We start from the raw sequence: 15,966 nt of genomic DNA, 5'->3' as shown, positions 1-15,966 counted from the left end.
TTCCAACTTTTATCCCATTTTAATCCGTTTTTATACAAGTTTTTGTAGAGATCTAAGAATGTCGAAATCAGTCCAAAACTTTATCAATTTCAGCAGTTATCGTCCTCAATCAGTCTGAAACTGCCCATTTTCAGTTTTATGCCATATTTAACGTTAATTAATTTATAAAAGGTTTATTTATCAACTCTAATACATATATTTAATCATAAAGGTTCCAATTTTGCACTTGTAATGCACATAGTGAGAATTAAAACATGAATTGTAAAGATAGGGGACTTTGGCCGACTAAGCCCAAGGAAGGAAATAAAATGCATGTTTAAATCCAACGTATGCTCCAAATGCGTTTCCCGTCCATATATGAGGTTGACTCGATCTAGTGGTGTTAGTGGGCCTCGTGGAATCCCACCAACGGACTTTGGGGTAGAAATACAAATGGGTATACATACATTAGTAGATATTCAATGATTAATACTAAAATGCTGAAAATCAAACTCCTACTTACTAATACAATGCCAAAAATTAAATTACGTTATCACATTTGGGCCAGGCCCAATAATAAAAATAAATCAGAGATGAGAAAATGCAACCCAGTGGCCATTACTGGCCCAATTCTAAAAAAAAAAAAATAGGACTAAGTGTGTGCGACTGAAGACCAGGCCCAATCCAAGGCCCAACAACAATTTTATCAAAACAATCCTAAGTGTGACAATGAGAATATACATGATATACAGGCCAATACACAACCCCTGTTACCCCATTTTTCTAAGTATTGAACTGCAACAGTGATACACATGATATACCACTTGGTATACTCTCATTTTTCAATTTTTTCTAAGTATAAGGACCAAATATACCAGTGATATACTTGGATATGGAGAGCAAAACCTCCTAGAAGGGGCATCCCCTCCTATATCCAAGTTAATCTCACATATAATGCACATAACATAGATTCAGAACTTCTAAATATAGCAACCAGTCAAGCACAAACAAAACCTCAAATATTAGGAAGCTTCAACAAGAAACATAAGTTCACAGATCTTGGCAAGTCTCAAGTAGGAAATGCAACACATAATATATGGCAATCAAACACATGTAAAAAGCAAACCAAGACAGTATGATAATGTCAAGAAGATACTAAGTTTCCAAAGGGTTCAGTGATGAGTCTACTACAGAAAAAACAAAGGGGATTAACTGTACTAATAACAAATAAAGGCAGTGAGTAATATGCAATGTAGAGTGCCCAAAAACTGCTTTGTAAGACCAATTTTCTTAAATTTTAGTGTCAAAAGAGTTGGTTAACAGTTTTCTAATGCTTCAAATTCTCAAGTGAGTTAGGACCAGTAATCAAATAGGCACAAAGGCAGAAGTTTTCAAAGAACTGTCTTTCAAGTCATTTTGTTACACTTAAGTTTCAAAGCGTCTAATGCCAATCAATGTCAAGTTTCAGGATTATCACAAGTCTAATTTAGATTCCAAATAGTAAACCATGTCAATTTTAGTAAGGATCAGTCAAAAAGCAAGTGGTTTTTAAAGACAATATTTAGACTTCAAGAATTGTTTTTAAGATAAACTCTCAACCAATGACACATTCGATACAGAATTTGATAATCCAATCCAGTTCAAAGTGATAAGAGTTTGAATGACACTTAGAGCTTACAAATGAACCTATACTAATGTAGAAGTTTCCATGGTGATAACAGAGTGCACATGAAAGTAGAAAGGGACAAAGACAGTTTTAAACTAAGTGTGGTGAACACATATAAGTTTGTGCAAGTTTTATACATGGTAAAAGTTTGCTAAGGAGTCTAGTTATGGTAGGCAGTCAACAAACATCCAGCTAAGCTAGAAAAGAAGTAAGGGCGGCTCTATTTTTATCAAGTTTTCAAATGAGAGTCAACTATTATGTTGGGCAGTCTGAGAATTCAAATTGAGTGAAGCAAGAACCAAAAACACTTAGCAAATATTCAGACGTAAGTCTTAAAAAAAATTAAGTCATAACAACAATAGAATAAGCAGGTTTCAGAGACTGTGTGGTCACTTCCAACTCAATAAGTCAACTGATCAGTGAAAAGTTCAATCAAAGATCTATTTTTAGTTCAAATTCTTAATTAAGGAGTGTAACAGGTTCTTTTATTAATTCAAAGGTACAAAATTGACTAGTTCAATGTTGCACTTAATTCATTCCGGACACATAATCATAATGCTAATAAAATGGCACAAATAGTCAACTAAACAATGCACAGGGGCACATAGGAGTAGGCTCTAATGCAAACTCTCAGAGACACAAACTGTTTTTAGCTAATTATCCAGGGAGGTCAATATTTAATAAGCTAAGTTAAACAAGTATAATCTAAGATCCCACCATGTTAGGTAGACAGAAATATGATATAACCAGGAAAAAACATAAACACTTAGTACTCAAGAGACAAACAACACAAAACTCTCAAATATAGGCAGTGACACTACCATTTAAGAAGAAACAGCAATCAGGGATGTGTCAATTACCAAATCACATATCAACCTTCTTGTTTTACTCATCTTTAAATCAAGATCCTCTATAGTTGACTGCACAACAACACACAAGCATATTTTCTTCATTTTACTCTTAAACTTTCTTATTCCGTCATTAAGCATACTTAATAAGTAGACTATGTGTTATATTCCATTTTTAGCCAGTTTTAGCCTCATTTGAACCATAGAACTCAGAAAATAAGCAAGCAGTAACCAAAGCACACCTTACCTTTCCATTTCTTTATCATTCAAGCCGTTATTTTCAGAAAACACCCATTAACTAGCAAGTTTCTTAAAGGAAAGATTCATACAGACTCAAAATTTTGTAGGACAACAATCTTACAGCAAAAGATGTGCACTTAACTGCTTTCAAAACCATTTAACCTTAATGTCATCAAAACAATCTTGTAACATAATATAACTAGAGTTTTGACGGGTTGAGAGTTAATCAGAACATCAAGAGATCTCAACTAACTCAATGAATCAATGAATCAACAATTACAACTAGACCTTAATCTTCATTTTAATGCTTTTTCAACATCATTCCTAACTCAAATTACAAATAACCCCAGTAGGTAGAGTATAACAAAGCAAACATGGAATTTTTAGAGTTAAAACAAAACAAAACTTTAAGAGATCAATCAACAGTAACTAGGGGGGTATAAACTAAACCTTTTTCTTTATTTTAAACTTCTTTGAAACATCACACTTGACTCAAGTTCTACATAACTACAATTGCATTGTCATAAAACCACAAATATAGAGTTTAGGACTTTAGAAAACCAAACAGAAACTTATAGAAATCAGTTAATACTAGTGAGACAATGAACTATAACTATGAGCCAAGCATATTCCTTTATCTTAAACCTTTTTAAAAACCATATTTAGCTCAGACTAATCACAATATTAGCGTCATATCATACAAATAGACCCCCATAAGCAATAAACTGTCACGACCCAATTTAGCCTAGGTCATGCAGGCACCTACCATTCCCACCTTGGTAGGCAAACCCTTAACGCAACATTCACAATCAATAAATATAAGAGCGGAAGGAGTAAAATGACGTAAGTCTCACAATATAATATAGATAAGTGCGGAAGTAAATGAATCCACCCCAGTATCTGGTTTGGTCATACAAGAGCATCTAAATATGAATAACTTTGGTCTGAATGATAATACATAAATGTCTCAAATCATGTCTTGAAAGAAAAGTAAGACATAAACAATAGAAGAGTCTTCGAGGTTAGCGGACGCCCGACTCACCCTGGAAAACTCAAATAGAAGCTGAGGAGTCGATCAGCCACGTGTCAGAGAAGTAGATCCGGCCTGATACTCTGCATTCATAAAAGAATGCAGCAAGTGCAGGTCAGTACAAACAATAGTACTGGTAGGCATCATAGGCCGACAAAGCATAGTTAACACAATTCAGAAAATAACACAGATAAACAAGTAGAACAATCAAGCATGAAACAATATAATCACAACCGAGTATCCATCAACACCTATGTAAGTATCTAACCCCAATAATAAGTCTGAGTATATAAATTCCTGGAACAATCAACACCATAGAATCAACAACACAATCCACCACAATACAGTCATCACGACATCTCACTCAAGTCATAATGCAATGCAATGCAATAATGGTATGAATGTGATGCCATGCCATGCTATGCAAAGGAGATGTACACATGTACTCCGGATGGAATTATCGACGTCTCCGTAGCATAGCCCAGTGTGACCCGCGAAGTCTAATACCACCCGTCTCGAATCTTTGCCAAACAGACAGACGGGACACTGGCTAATTGCTCACAGGGGAGTCTCACCGGCACCACTCTGGGGGACCCACGGAGCCCATGCACTACAATCAAATCCGGGATAACATCGGAAACGACCATGCATAACGATGCCCGAATATAACCATCGGACATCGGCCTCTTCACAATCCCTCAAAAGAGTTGTCAAATATCAGTTTCATAAATCAACGATTCCGGAATTGAACCTCGAACTTCGGCCTCCTCACAATCACTCAAGTAGAAAGAGTTTATTCAGTATCAATTTCATATAAACAACGATTCCGAAATAGATCTTCGGACATCGGATTTTTTCACAATCACTCAAGTAAAAGAGTTTATCAAATATCAGTTTCGCTCAATCAACGATACCGGATCATCACTAGATATCGCCCATGCATGATAATATGAGAAAATGTGTGCAATGCATATATCAATCATCAACAAGTCATAAGTACCTCAACGGGGTACGCCAATAATATATCACATCACAATACCAACAGTGAGTATGCAAACATATATCAATAACTCAAGTACCAACAGTGGGTACGCCAATAATGTATCGTAAATCAGGACAACAAGCGACATTCGCTATCTATCAACTACACATGGCATCAAGCCAACACCATTAAATAATCAAACGCATATAACGGGGTGGCTAGTCCCAACACACATCAGGGCCCAACCTAAGGCAATATCCATCCCAACTTCACACCCGAAGGTTCACGTGCTATCTCCGATATCATAATCTAAATATGTGATTCACTATACTAAGTCTCCAAAGGTAAACCATAACCTACCTGGACTGCCGAACTGCAACACCAACAAATCACTCTATCGCCTTGCCCTTTCTCTGAAGCTCAGAACCAACAGAGTCTAAGCATAATCGAATTCTAAATTAGAGATCATGAATAACGATACTCATATTGCTATGATATCAATTAGGTCCAATTTAACCCTAGAAATTAGGGAAATGGGCCTAGAAGGGCGAAACGAAAAATTCGCGGGTAAAATACCAAATTGAATCCTAGGTAATCATAACCAAATCATTTGTTGTTGATTTACCTCAAGAACTATCCCCAAATCTGATTTCTAGTAAAACCCCCAAATTGGGTATGGACCTCTAATTCTCCAAATCCGAAATTCAACCTTAAAAGTGGAAGATATATGTTTACTAAGCTTAGATTCATCACATTTTAGTACTAACATCATCAATTTTATAAATTATAACCCCAGGGAGAGGTCTCCCAAAACCCTTCTTCAAATTCTACTTCTAAGGGATTGAAAAGGGAAGGGATGATTCTAACATGATAATGATTAAAGAGAAGTAAGTGATTAGACAAAGCTTTACCTCTAAGAAATTCCTCAATTTATCCCCAAGAACAGCCTTCTCAAGCTCGAATATCGAGTTATGACATAATGAGGGTCTAGGTCTTATTTTAGGACACATTAAATGAAATAACACTGCCCGTGACCGCCACGGCGGGGGTAGTGCCGCTACAGTGATGCCGCCACGGCGCCTGGGCTACCGTTGCAGCGGTATGGTCTATTTTGCTCATGACCGCCCCAGCGGTCACTACACCGCCACAGCGGTACCGCTGGGGCGGCTTTGGTGCCACCGTTGCGGGCACCAGACACCAGAAATCCCCAATTTTCTAAATCTTCTATCGAATTTCTGGGTTATTCCCGAGGCCGTTTGCTCATAATCCGACCACCCTGACCTATACAAAAATACGCTACGAACGCACTCGTTGTCTCAAAATTTACAACGGAGGTCTCGTTGATCGAGTCAACCACCGGTGCCTACTTCCCATTTCCCATCCAAAGTCCCAAAATGCACCAAACTGCATTGGGACCCGAACCAATCATACATACAAGTTCTAAACAATTATCAGAAACTCTGAAAAAAAAAGGTCTATTGGCTAAAAGTCAACCTCAGGTCAAAATGAGTTAATAAACACTCGGAAGTGGAGAAAGTGCCAAAAGGACTATAACAACCAAATGAGTCATTAAATAAACAATCATAGAAAGAAACATTTAAGGCAATTTTAAAACAATAGGTGCAAAAATAGCATTTTTACAAATTAAATAAAGTAAATAAAGTTAGGATAGGTTGTTACCTTTCTTGGGGGGCAACCTAAAGATCAAAGGAGAGATTGAAATCCAAAGCTACAAAACCAAACAAGACCTTAACACCTTTCTTCCTTTTTTTTTTTTTTTTTTTTTTAGAAAAATAGCTTTGTATTCTTTAAGAGGTAGATGTTTATAGAGTAGTGTATCTTAGTATTCTCTATAGTATTGTAGTATATAAGTGATGTATTGTAGGAATATAGTGGTATATAAGATAGTAAACTTAGTATCCTCTTAGGGTATCAAAATCTGGACCTTTAAAAAATGAATAGAAACTTGCTACTTATAGGCAATCCCACAAGCTTAGGGGTAAAAATGGTAAGGAATATTCTCAAAACAGATTTTCTCCCCAAAACCTCAAACATTTTGAATTTTAGGCACAATAGGATGAGAATCTTGCAAAATTGTAAGATTAGTACTATCCTCAATTCAGATTTTGTACACATCACACAAGCAAGCAAAAATCCAACCCATTTGTACCAAATTCTCATTCAAAATCCCTAAAATTTAGGAACAAATAACTGAATAGTGCACCTAGTAACATATAGGACAAACAAACAACAATTATAATGGCATAATAGTACTAAATGGATAGAAAACCCCCCAAAATCGTATTGAATCGGGTGAAACCCATGGGAAATTTTCCCTAGGCCCTCCATTTATTGTGTGTGGTGCACAAGATAGCCAAGAGCTTCATGGCTCTGCCCATGGCTACCACACATATGGAGAGACTGAGCAACATCCCATTTCAATGGGTTATTTTGAAGATAAAAACACGAAATGTACTAAAATAAACCTGGCAATCATAAGAACGAATCATAGGGAGCAAAACCCCCAAGAAATCACGCGCAAATGACCATGAAATGGCCATTGATTGGCATCTGAAAGCCAAAACCCTAGTTCGCCATTGACATCGATTAAGAGAAGAAGAAATACGATCGGGTTTGGAAAAATGAAATAAAGGGGGGGGGGGGGGGGGTTTATTTTATTAAACCTGCCCCGCTTTTTATTTTATATCCCCCCCCCCCCCCCCCCCCCGAAAAGAAAAATTTGAAAGCTTTTAAAAAGGCCCCCCATGTTTAAAAATATGAATTTCAAAACCTTGTACACCCTTTTTAAAATACGAACACATAATTTTAAAAGAGCGTATTCGTCTAGAAACCCCTCGTAACTTTATTTCTTATAAAAACAAAATTCATGTTACACTGTTTTAAATTATGGGCTTTAATATGAGTTTAATATTGACATACTTCCGGATAATATTTAAAGATGTAAAAAATGCTACAAATAAGTTGTAATCCGAATGTTGTTTAAATTTTCAAATTTCACGAGCTATACGGAGTAAAATACGCACTTTCCCTTTTAAAATCTCAAATATCCCGTATTTTCTTTGAAATTTGTTGATTTATGTGATTTTCGTCAAATTTATCTTGTTTTATCAATTTTTGTGTAAATTTACTAATTTTTGCAATTTTTCAAGGATTTTGAATTTTAAATTTACAAAAGGGTATTTTTCTTTATATTGGCTCGGGAATTTTGGAAATTTAAATATGTTTATTACCGAGTGAAAATTAGGTGTCAACATCACGTACTTCCACCAAACTCCAAAACAACTCCCAAACAACATCACAATACCATAGCCAAGAAATTATATTCAAATTAAACTTAAATCAATCCAAAATTCCCTTTCAAAATCAACCTATGGCCATCAACTTCAACTTATTACCTTGTGGCTTCTCTACGATGATTCTCTTCCTTTCAAGACTTGCTAAACCTTCAAGTCAACTCAACATAAGAAATAAGATGAAGAACATACCTTATATTAGAAGAACTTCACCTCACACAACTTACTCCAAGACCAATTTCACCACAACCTCAAGTAGAAACAAGAACAATCATTTTCCATGAGCTAGCTTGGGGTTTTGGAGCTTGATCTTCTCTTATGATGGTTTGGAATGATTTGGGATGATGGAGAACCTTCACTAAAACTCTTATAAGGTGGAGAGAGAAGTATGGAAAGTGTTTACATGAAATGGGACTTTTTAGGACTTTAAAAAGCCATTGAACCATCCCTCCGTCTCAACTTGCTGTGGAGATGCAGCTCAGCAAGTTGTAACTTGTGGCTTCATCTCTCCCCCTCATTTGGGGTGGTGTTGGGTAGTGAGATGCCTAAAATATGGGAGTTTGCAATAAGTTTACTCACAACAAACTTCAAGTTGCGGCCACAAACTGCCCAAAATCTCCACTTTTCTAAAAAATGCATCCTTTTCGATTTGTTTGACCTCCAATCCTTATGGTATCCTTAACACTTATGTAAACCTTCATTAACCATCTAAGAAGCCCTATAAACTTCTCTCTAGCTTATTCTAAACAAATTATATCACAACAACGCAAAAAATCTTCTGAGGCATAAAATTCTCCCCCCTAGAACATTCATCCTCGAATGTTAAACTCTTAGGGATTTTAAGGAAATTTCGGCAGAGTTTCCCCTACAACTGCATCACTACCAACCTGTCATAGTAACCCAAAATATAAAACGCCACATAGGGCCACAACAAGCAATAAAAATAATGGCCTCACACGGTCAGTAATCATAAGGAATGAAACATTACGTACCTGAAGGCAATGGTGTCTCTGTATGGACCTCTTCTGGGAGTGAAAACAAGTGCGGATACTTGAATATTATATCCTCCTCAACTTCCCAAGTCATTTCCTCAATATTCCTGTTTCTCCAAAGAACTTTAACTGAAGATACATCATTAGTCTTAATCTCCAAACCTATCTATCTAGGATAGGAATGGGAACCTCCTCATATGATAGTTACTCGATAACCTAAAAATCATCAATGGGTACGACTCTGGAAGGATCTCCAATACACTTACGAAGTATCGACACATGAAAAAATGGATAAACTAACTCCAAGTCCGAAGGTAGATCTAACTCATAGGCCACCTGACCCACTCTGCATACAATCCTGTAGAGCCCAATGTTCTGAGGACTAAGCTTACCCTTTTTTCCAAATCTCATAACACCTTTCATAGGTGATACCTTCAAGAATACCCAGTCATCAACCTGGAATTCTAAGTCTCGTCGGTGATTATCTGCAAAGGACTTCTAACGACTCTAGGCTACCAATAATCGATCCTGAATGAGTTTGACCTTCTCCATTACTTTTTGAATCAAATATGGCCCAACTAGATTAGTTTCCCCTACTTTGAACCATCCAATTGGTGATCTACACTTTCGCCCATACAAAGCTTCATACGGGACCATCAGGATACTGGAATGATAACTATTATTGTACGCAAATTCAATAAGCGGCGAATGATCGTCCCAACTACCTCTGAAGTCTGGCATACATGCCCGTAGCATATCTTTGAGGGTCTAAATGGTACGCTCAGTCTTTCCGTCTGTTTGGGGATGAAATGTTGTGCTGAGATTCACTTGAGTCCCCAAACCCTTCTGGAAGGACTTCCAGAAGTCAGCTGTAAACTGCGCACACCTGTCAGAGATAATGGATACCGGAACACCACAGAGTTGTACTATATCCTTGATATAAATTTTCGCATAATCTTCCGCTGAGTATGTAGTCCTGACAGGCAGAAGATGGGCTGATTTTGTAAGTCTATCCACAATTACCCATGTGGAATCAAACTTACGCTGAGAACGGGGCAAGCCTGTGATGAAATCCATATTAATTACTTCTCATTTCCAAGTCAGAATCTCAATAGCTTGTAATAATCCACCGGGCTTCTGATGTTCAATCTTCACCTGTTGACAGTTAGGACATTAGGCTACAAACTCTACCATGTCTTTCTTCATTCCGTCCCACCAATCTCATGGTACATCTTTGTCGTCCCTGGAAGAATAAAGTAAAGAGAATAATGAGCCTCTCCCAAAATGTGACGACGTAATCCTGCAACATCAGGAATACATAGTCTGCCCCGATTTCTGAGAACTCCATCTGCAGAAATATCGAATGGTGACTTTTTCTTCTGAGGAGATGTATCTTCGCAATGAACTAACATGGGATCCTCATATTGGCGCTACTTCACTTAAGCTACTAAAGATGGGACTGCTGCATCATGAATAGTAATTCCCATATCGCCCAAGTCCAATAATTGAACTCCTAGGCTAGCTAACTGCTGAAGGTCATGAGTTAACTCTCTTTTCTCTCGCTTCACATCATATAAGCTACCCATGGATCTACAACTAAGGGCATCGACTACTACGTTTGCTTTTCCAGGAAGATACAAAATGCTAACATCATAATCTTTCAATAGCTCCAACCATCGCCTTTTCCACAAATTCAACTCCTTCTGCTTGAAAATATACTGGAGACTCTTATGGTCTGGATAAATATCCACATGAACCCCATACAAGTAGTTTCTCCATATCTTCAATGCATGAATCACCGTGCCCAATTCTAGATCATGAGTCGGGTAGCTCTTCTCGTGTTTCCATAACTGCCTTGAAGCATAATCTATACCTTGCCATGCTACATCAACACACAACCTAACCCATCACTCAAAGTATCACAATAAATAACATATCCTTTCGATTCTTCTGGAAGTGTCAGAAGTGGAGCCAAAGTCAATTTGTTCTTCAACTCCTAAAAATTATGCTCACAAGCATCTATCCATTAAAACTTAGTTGATTTCTAAGTCAGCTTCATCAGTGGTGCAAAAATGGAAGAAAAACCCTCTACGAATCTCCTGTAATAGCCTGCCAAACCTAGAAAATTACAAACCTCCGTGGGTGTTGTGGGTTTCGGCAAGTCTTTATAGCCTCAATCTTCCGTGTATCCAAGCGGATACCATCAGCTGAAATAATATGCCCCAGAAAAGTCACAAAATTCAACCATAACTCACATTTAGAGACCTTTGCATATAATTCCCTGACCTGAAGAACTCTAAGGATAGCACGTAAATGATCTGCTTGCTCTGCTTCAGATCGAGAATATACCAAAATATCATCAATAAACACAATCATGAATAGATCTAGGAAGGTTCTGAATACGCTGTTCATTAAATCCATAAATACCGTCGATGCATTAGTTAACCCGAACAACATTACACGATACTCGAAGTGACCATATCTGGTTCTGAAGGCTTTCTTCAGAATGTCTTTCTCTCTAGCTCTCGCCTGGTGATATCCGGGTCTTAAATCTATCTTTGCCATTTAGTACCCTGCAAATGATCAAATAAATCATCAATCCTCAGGAGTAGATACTTGTTCTTTATCAATACCTTATTCAATTGCCAGTAATCAATACACATTCGCAAGGAGCCGTATTTATTCCTCACAAATAACACTAGTGCTCCATACGATGACGTACTGGGCCTGATAAAGCCTCTCTCAAGCAAGTCCTTCAACTGCTCGTTTAACTCCCTTAACTTGGCAGGTGCCATTTTATAAGGAGGAAAAGATATTGGTTGAGTATCTGGTAATACCTCAATAGCAAAGTTAATCTCCCGCTCTGGTGGAAGACCTGAAAGCTCATCTGGAAATACATCTAGAAACTTATTAACTACTGGAACAGACTGAAGAGTCGGTGGCTTTGCTTCCCAGACTAAATGATAGATACAAACCTTGGCGATCATCTTTCTTGCCTTGAGATAGGAAATAAACCTACCTCTTGGCGATGTTGTATTACCCTTTCACTCTAGAACTGGCTCTCTTGGAAACTGAAATTGAACCAACTTTGTTCTACAATCAACATTAGCATAACAAGAGGCCAACCAATCCATACCCTTAATTACATAAAAGTCTATACTATCTAACTCAATCAAATCTTCCATAGTATGATAATCACAGACTATAACTACAAAATTTATATATACCCATCTAGCTATCACTGGGTCACCAACGGGTGTCAACACCTCAAAAGGTTTAATTGACTCAGGTTTCACCCTAAACTGACCAGCAATAAGAGGAGTAACTGTCGACACCTAATTTTTGGCCTCCCGTAATTTATTAATCACTCAGACTCCTTGAATAATAAATAAAATGAGTTATCCACCCTAAAGGGTTTTAAATAATTTTTATAAATTGTTTAAATCAATATTTTACTCCTTTTAATAGGTGAAAAAAGGGTTTTCATGACATCAAAAATTATTTAGAAATTAATTGGTACTTTTATGACATTTATGAGATACTTATTAGACTTAATCAAAGAAAAAAAAGGCATTTGGTTTAGGAAAATAATAATCATTTATTTAATTGTTCAAATTTTCAAAAAATGAAAATTATCAAATATTTATTTCCCTTCAATTCAAGGAGTTAAAGTAATTTAAATAATTAACCATTTCACCCCTCAATCATTAATTTTGCATAATTTTGTAATTTGTCAAAACTATTTACAACGGTCTATAAATGTTTTAATTAATAAATTAGGTGGTCATTATTGCAAATTGATTTTGAATTATTTAATTAGTTTTGTTATGGCCACACTAAATTTAACCAATTCATGGTTTAAGGAAATTGGGGCCATTTTTGTAAAATTAGCCTCTTAATGGCCTTAATTGAAATAACCAAATTCATTGGTCCAAATTAATTAAGGTTATTAATGCAATTTAATTTTAAAAATTTTTTAATTAGGAAAAGCTATATCGAGGTTTAGGACCTTGGTCCCAGCACCCGTGGTAGCACAGACGGCACAACAAATTGCCCTGACACCCAAAAAGCCTGTTGACACCTAATTTTTGACCTCCCATAATTTATTTTAATTACCCAGAGTCTTTGAGTAGTAAACAGTGTGAAATATGTATTTTCAGAAATCAAAATGATTTTATAAAAAGTATTTAGATAATATTTTACCATTTTTATTTGGGTAAAAGAATTCCCATAATGTTAATTTGAAAATTAATTTACCTATTATGATACTTTTGTCAAAACTAATCAAGAAAGGAAATAATTTACAAATAATTATTTATTTAATTGTTTAAGTTGTTAAATTGTCAGTTAGTAAGTATTTTACTCTATTTAAATTCAAGAAGTCTAATTAATTAAATGAATTAACCCTTTTACCCCTCAAGTCTTAATTTTTGCATGCCCAATGGGCATTTGTGTAATTTGTTTGAATTAATCATAACTAGTTAAAGCATTTAATTGTGGTTAATTCCACAAATTATTCAAATATTGGCTAATTGTGATTTTTAATTGAAACAGCTAATTTGCAGGACTTAAAATTGATTAAGGTCACTATTGCAATACTAGCCTTCAATGGTTTGGTTGAGTTTAAATTTGTCCCTAATTAAAATGACCAATTTCATGGTTTAAAGTCGATTAAGGCTATATTTGCAACCTAAATCCATTAGCATATTACTCAAGTGCATTAGTTTGATTAATTGGTTGACTAAGTTCATATTTGGCCACCAAATTAAAGGATTTTTTTTTCTAGTTTTGGCCATTTAAACTTTGTCGTATACACATATATATACATGCATATACCCGTCCATATATGTATACCATGTATACATGTGTGTCTATACACACACACACACACACACACAGATATATATATATATATATATATATATCTATAGAGAGAGAGAGAGAGAGAGAGAGAGAGAGAGAGAGAGAGAGAGAGAGAGAGTAGGCAGGCTTTTTATTTCCCTTTGAAATCGAACCAGGCCTAGTCCAAATAGGACCTGACTCGGCCCATTTTCGTTATTAGGCGGTGGGGTGTGATACCCCATAACCTTTTTTTTCATTTTTTCAGCAAAACACCCCCTTATCCCCCCTTTCCCTTTCCTCTCCTCAAACCCTAAGCCACCTCACCTCTCTCTTCTCTCTTGCCTCTTGCATCATAATTTTACCAAAAATGGCATCGGAACAGTACATTTTTTCTTTCTTCAGAGTTTGCTCATCCTTTTAGGGTAGAACAATTAATGTTCTACTCAATCTCTCACCAAACGCTGCCGTTGATTCACCAAAGAGGTGAGGTTGCCCCTCTTTCCATGCTTTTCTTCATTTTCAACGGTCATGGACTGATTTCTCTTAATTAATTTTGTTGTATTGTGATTTTGAATTCACAAATCCTATTGGTCCATGAAGGAACCAACGGATTGATTTCAAATCCAACCCATTATTTATTTTTGTGTTTGTTTCCTGGTCATTGGATGTGGTTCTGAGAGAAGTGAATCTCAATTTGCTATACTCCCACATCGTTGAGGAGCTAGGGTTTTGAGAATTGGGGGTTCTATATAAAGAACCCCATTCTCCTGAAGTTGAACAAGTTTGAGCATATTGAAATTTGAATATACTCATACAACGCAAAATACTTAAGGTTTCAAAAAATATTTGAGATCTTGAGATTTTCTGAGTCAAGTAAAGTTTTAAAATTTGTTTTCCCTTGTTTTTCTGGGTTTTGTGGCTGAGTTTTGGGATTTGGAGGAGCAAAAAAGCTCGTAGTTCATTCTCGATATAAGGCTGCCCAAAAGAAAGCTAATTCTCCCTTCCCTCCTATTCTTTGTGTTTACCTTTCTGTTTTTCTTTGAGTTTATCATGTTTTATTAGGATATGTTAGTTAGCTTAAAAAGGCCTATTTATATGTTAGTATTGTTCTAGATTTAGTTAATCTTATATGTTAGTGTAACTTAGCATGTCCTTCTAGGTTAATTCAGTAGTTGGATAATGTGAATGTGTGCCAGTTAATTTGGTTTTCTAAAACATGTTGGCTATGTTATGTTTAGTCTTGGTATTAAGTACACTTATGGGTGTTAGTCTTGGTTTGGTTTTTAAGCATGTCTCAAGTATCACACCTATCTTAACCTGTCTTGATTGAATTTGTGCCTATGTCAGCAGACTCAGTTTTGCTTAACCTGCTTATATTAGCTTTAGTATACTTAGTTAAGTAGTTGATTAAGTTTGCTTAAACAGAATATGCTCAGTCTAACTTGGTTCATTCTAATCTATTGATGTAGTTTGGATAAGTATGTTTGTCTTAGCTCAAGCATGATGTTTGGTTTAAGTTAATCATGCCCATATGCCAATTTAGCTCAGTTTGTGCAGCATATTTGTGTTATCTTGATATGCCTACTTTAAGCATGAAAATTCAGCTTGTTTAATTGAACATGTTCTGCCTAAGTTGTTTCTTTAGTTTAAATTGCATACATGTTGGTCTTCACAACTAAGTCCATGTCAGACTAAATTAGTCAAGTATGATAGTTAGTTCATTAGCCAAATTAGATGTTTAATTTTTCTCTATTGTGTTAAATTAACCTATGCAGCTATGCCTGTTCATGGGATAGTTCAGTTTGTTAAGTTGAACCTATTTTGCATAAAGTCTAGGCATTTGAATTGGTAGCAATGGCATGGTCAAGACACAGTTATTCCTGAAATCTCGTTGTTTTAGCCTAGTCTCTGCTTCCTTGTTTATTTGAGCATGTAATTTGACCCTGAACTGTGTTAGATGTAGTTCATAGTTTGGTTCGAATGGGACAAATGTCCCTGCAAATGATTTTGAGTGCAATGGTATCAAAAGTTTAAGCCTTTTGAAATCATGTTCTTATTTTGCTGAAATTAAAC

Source organism: Lycium barbarum, chromosome 12 (assembly GCF_019175385.1).
Source record: "Lycium barbarum isolate Lr01 chromosome 12, ASM1917538v2, whole genome shotgun sequence".
Lineage (NCBI taxonomy): Eukaryota > Viridiplantae > Streptophyta > Magnoliopsida > Solanales > Solanaceae > Lycium > Lycium barbarum.
Note: the sequence above shows the minus strand (reverse complement) of the source record.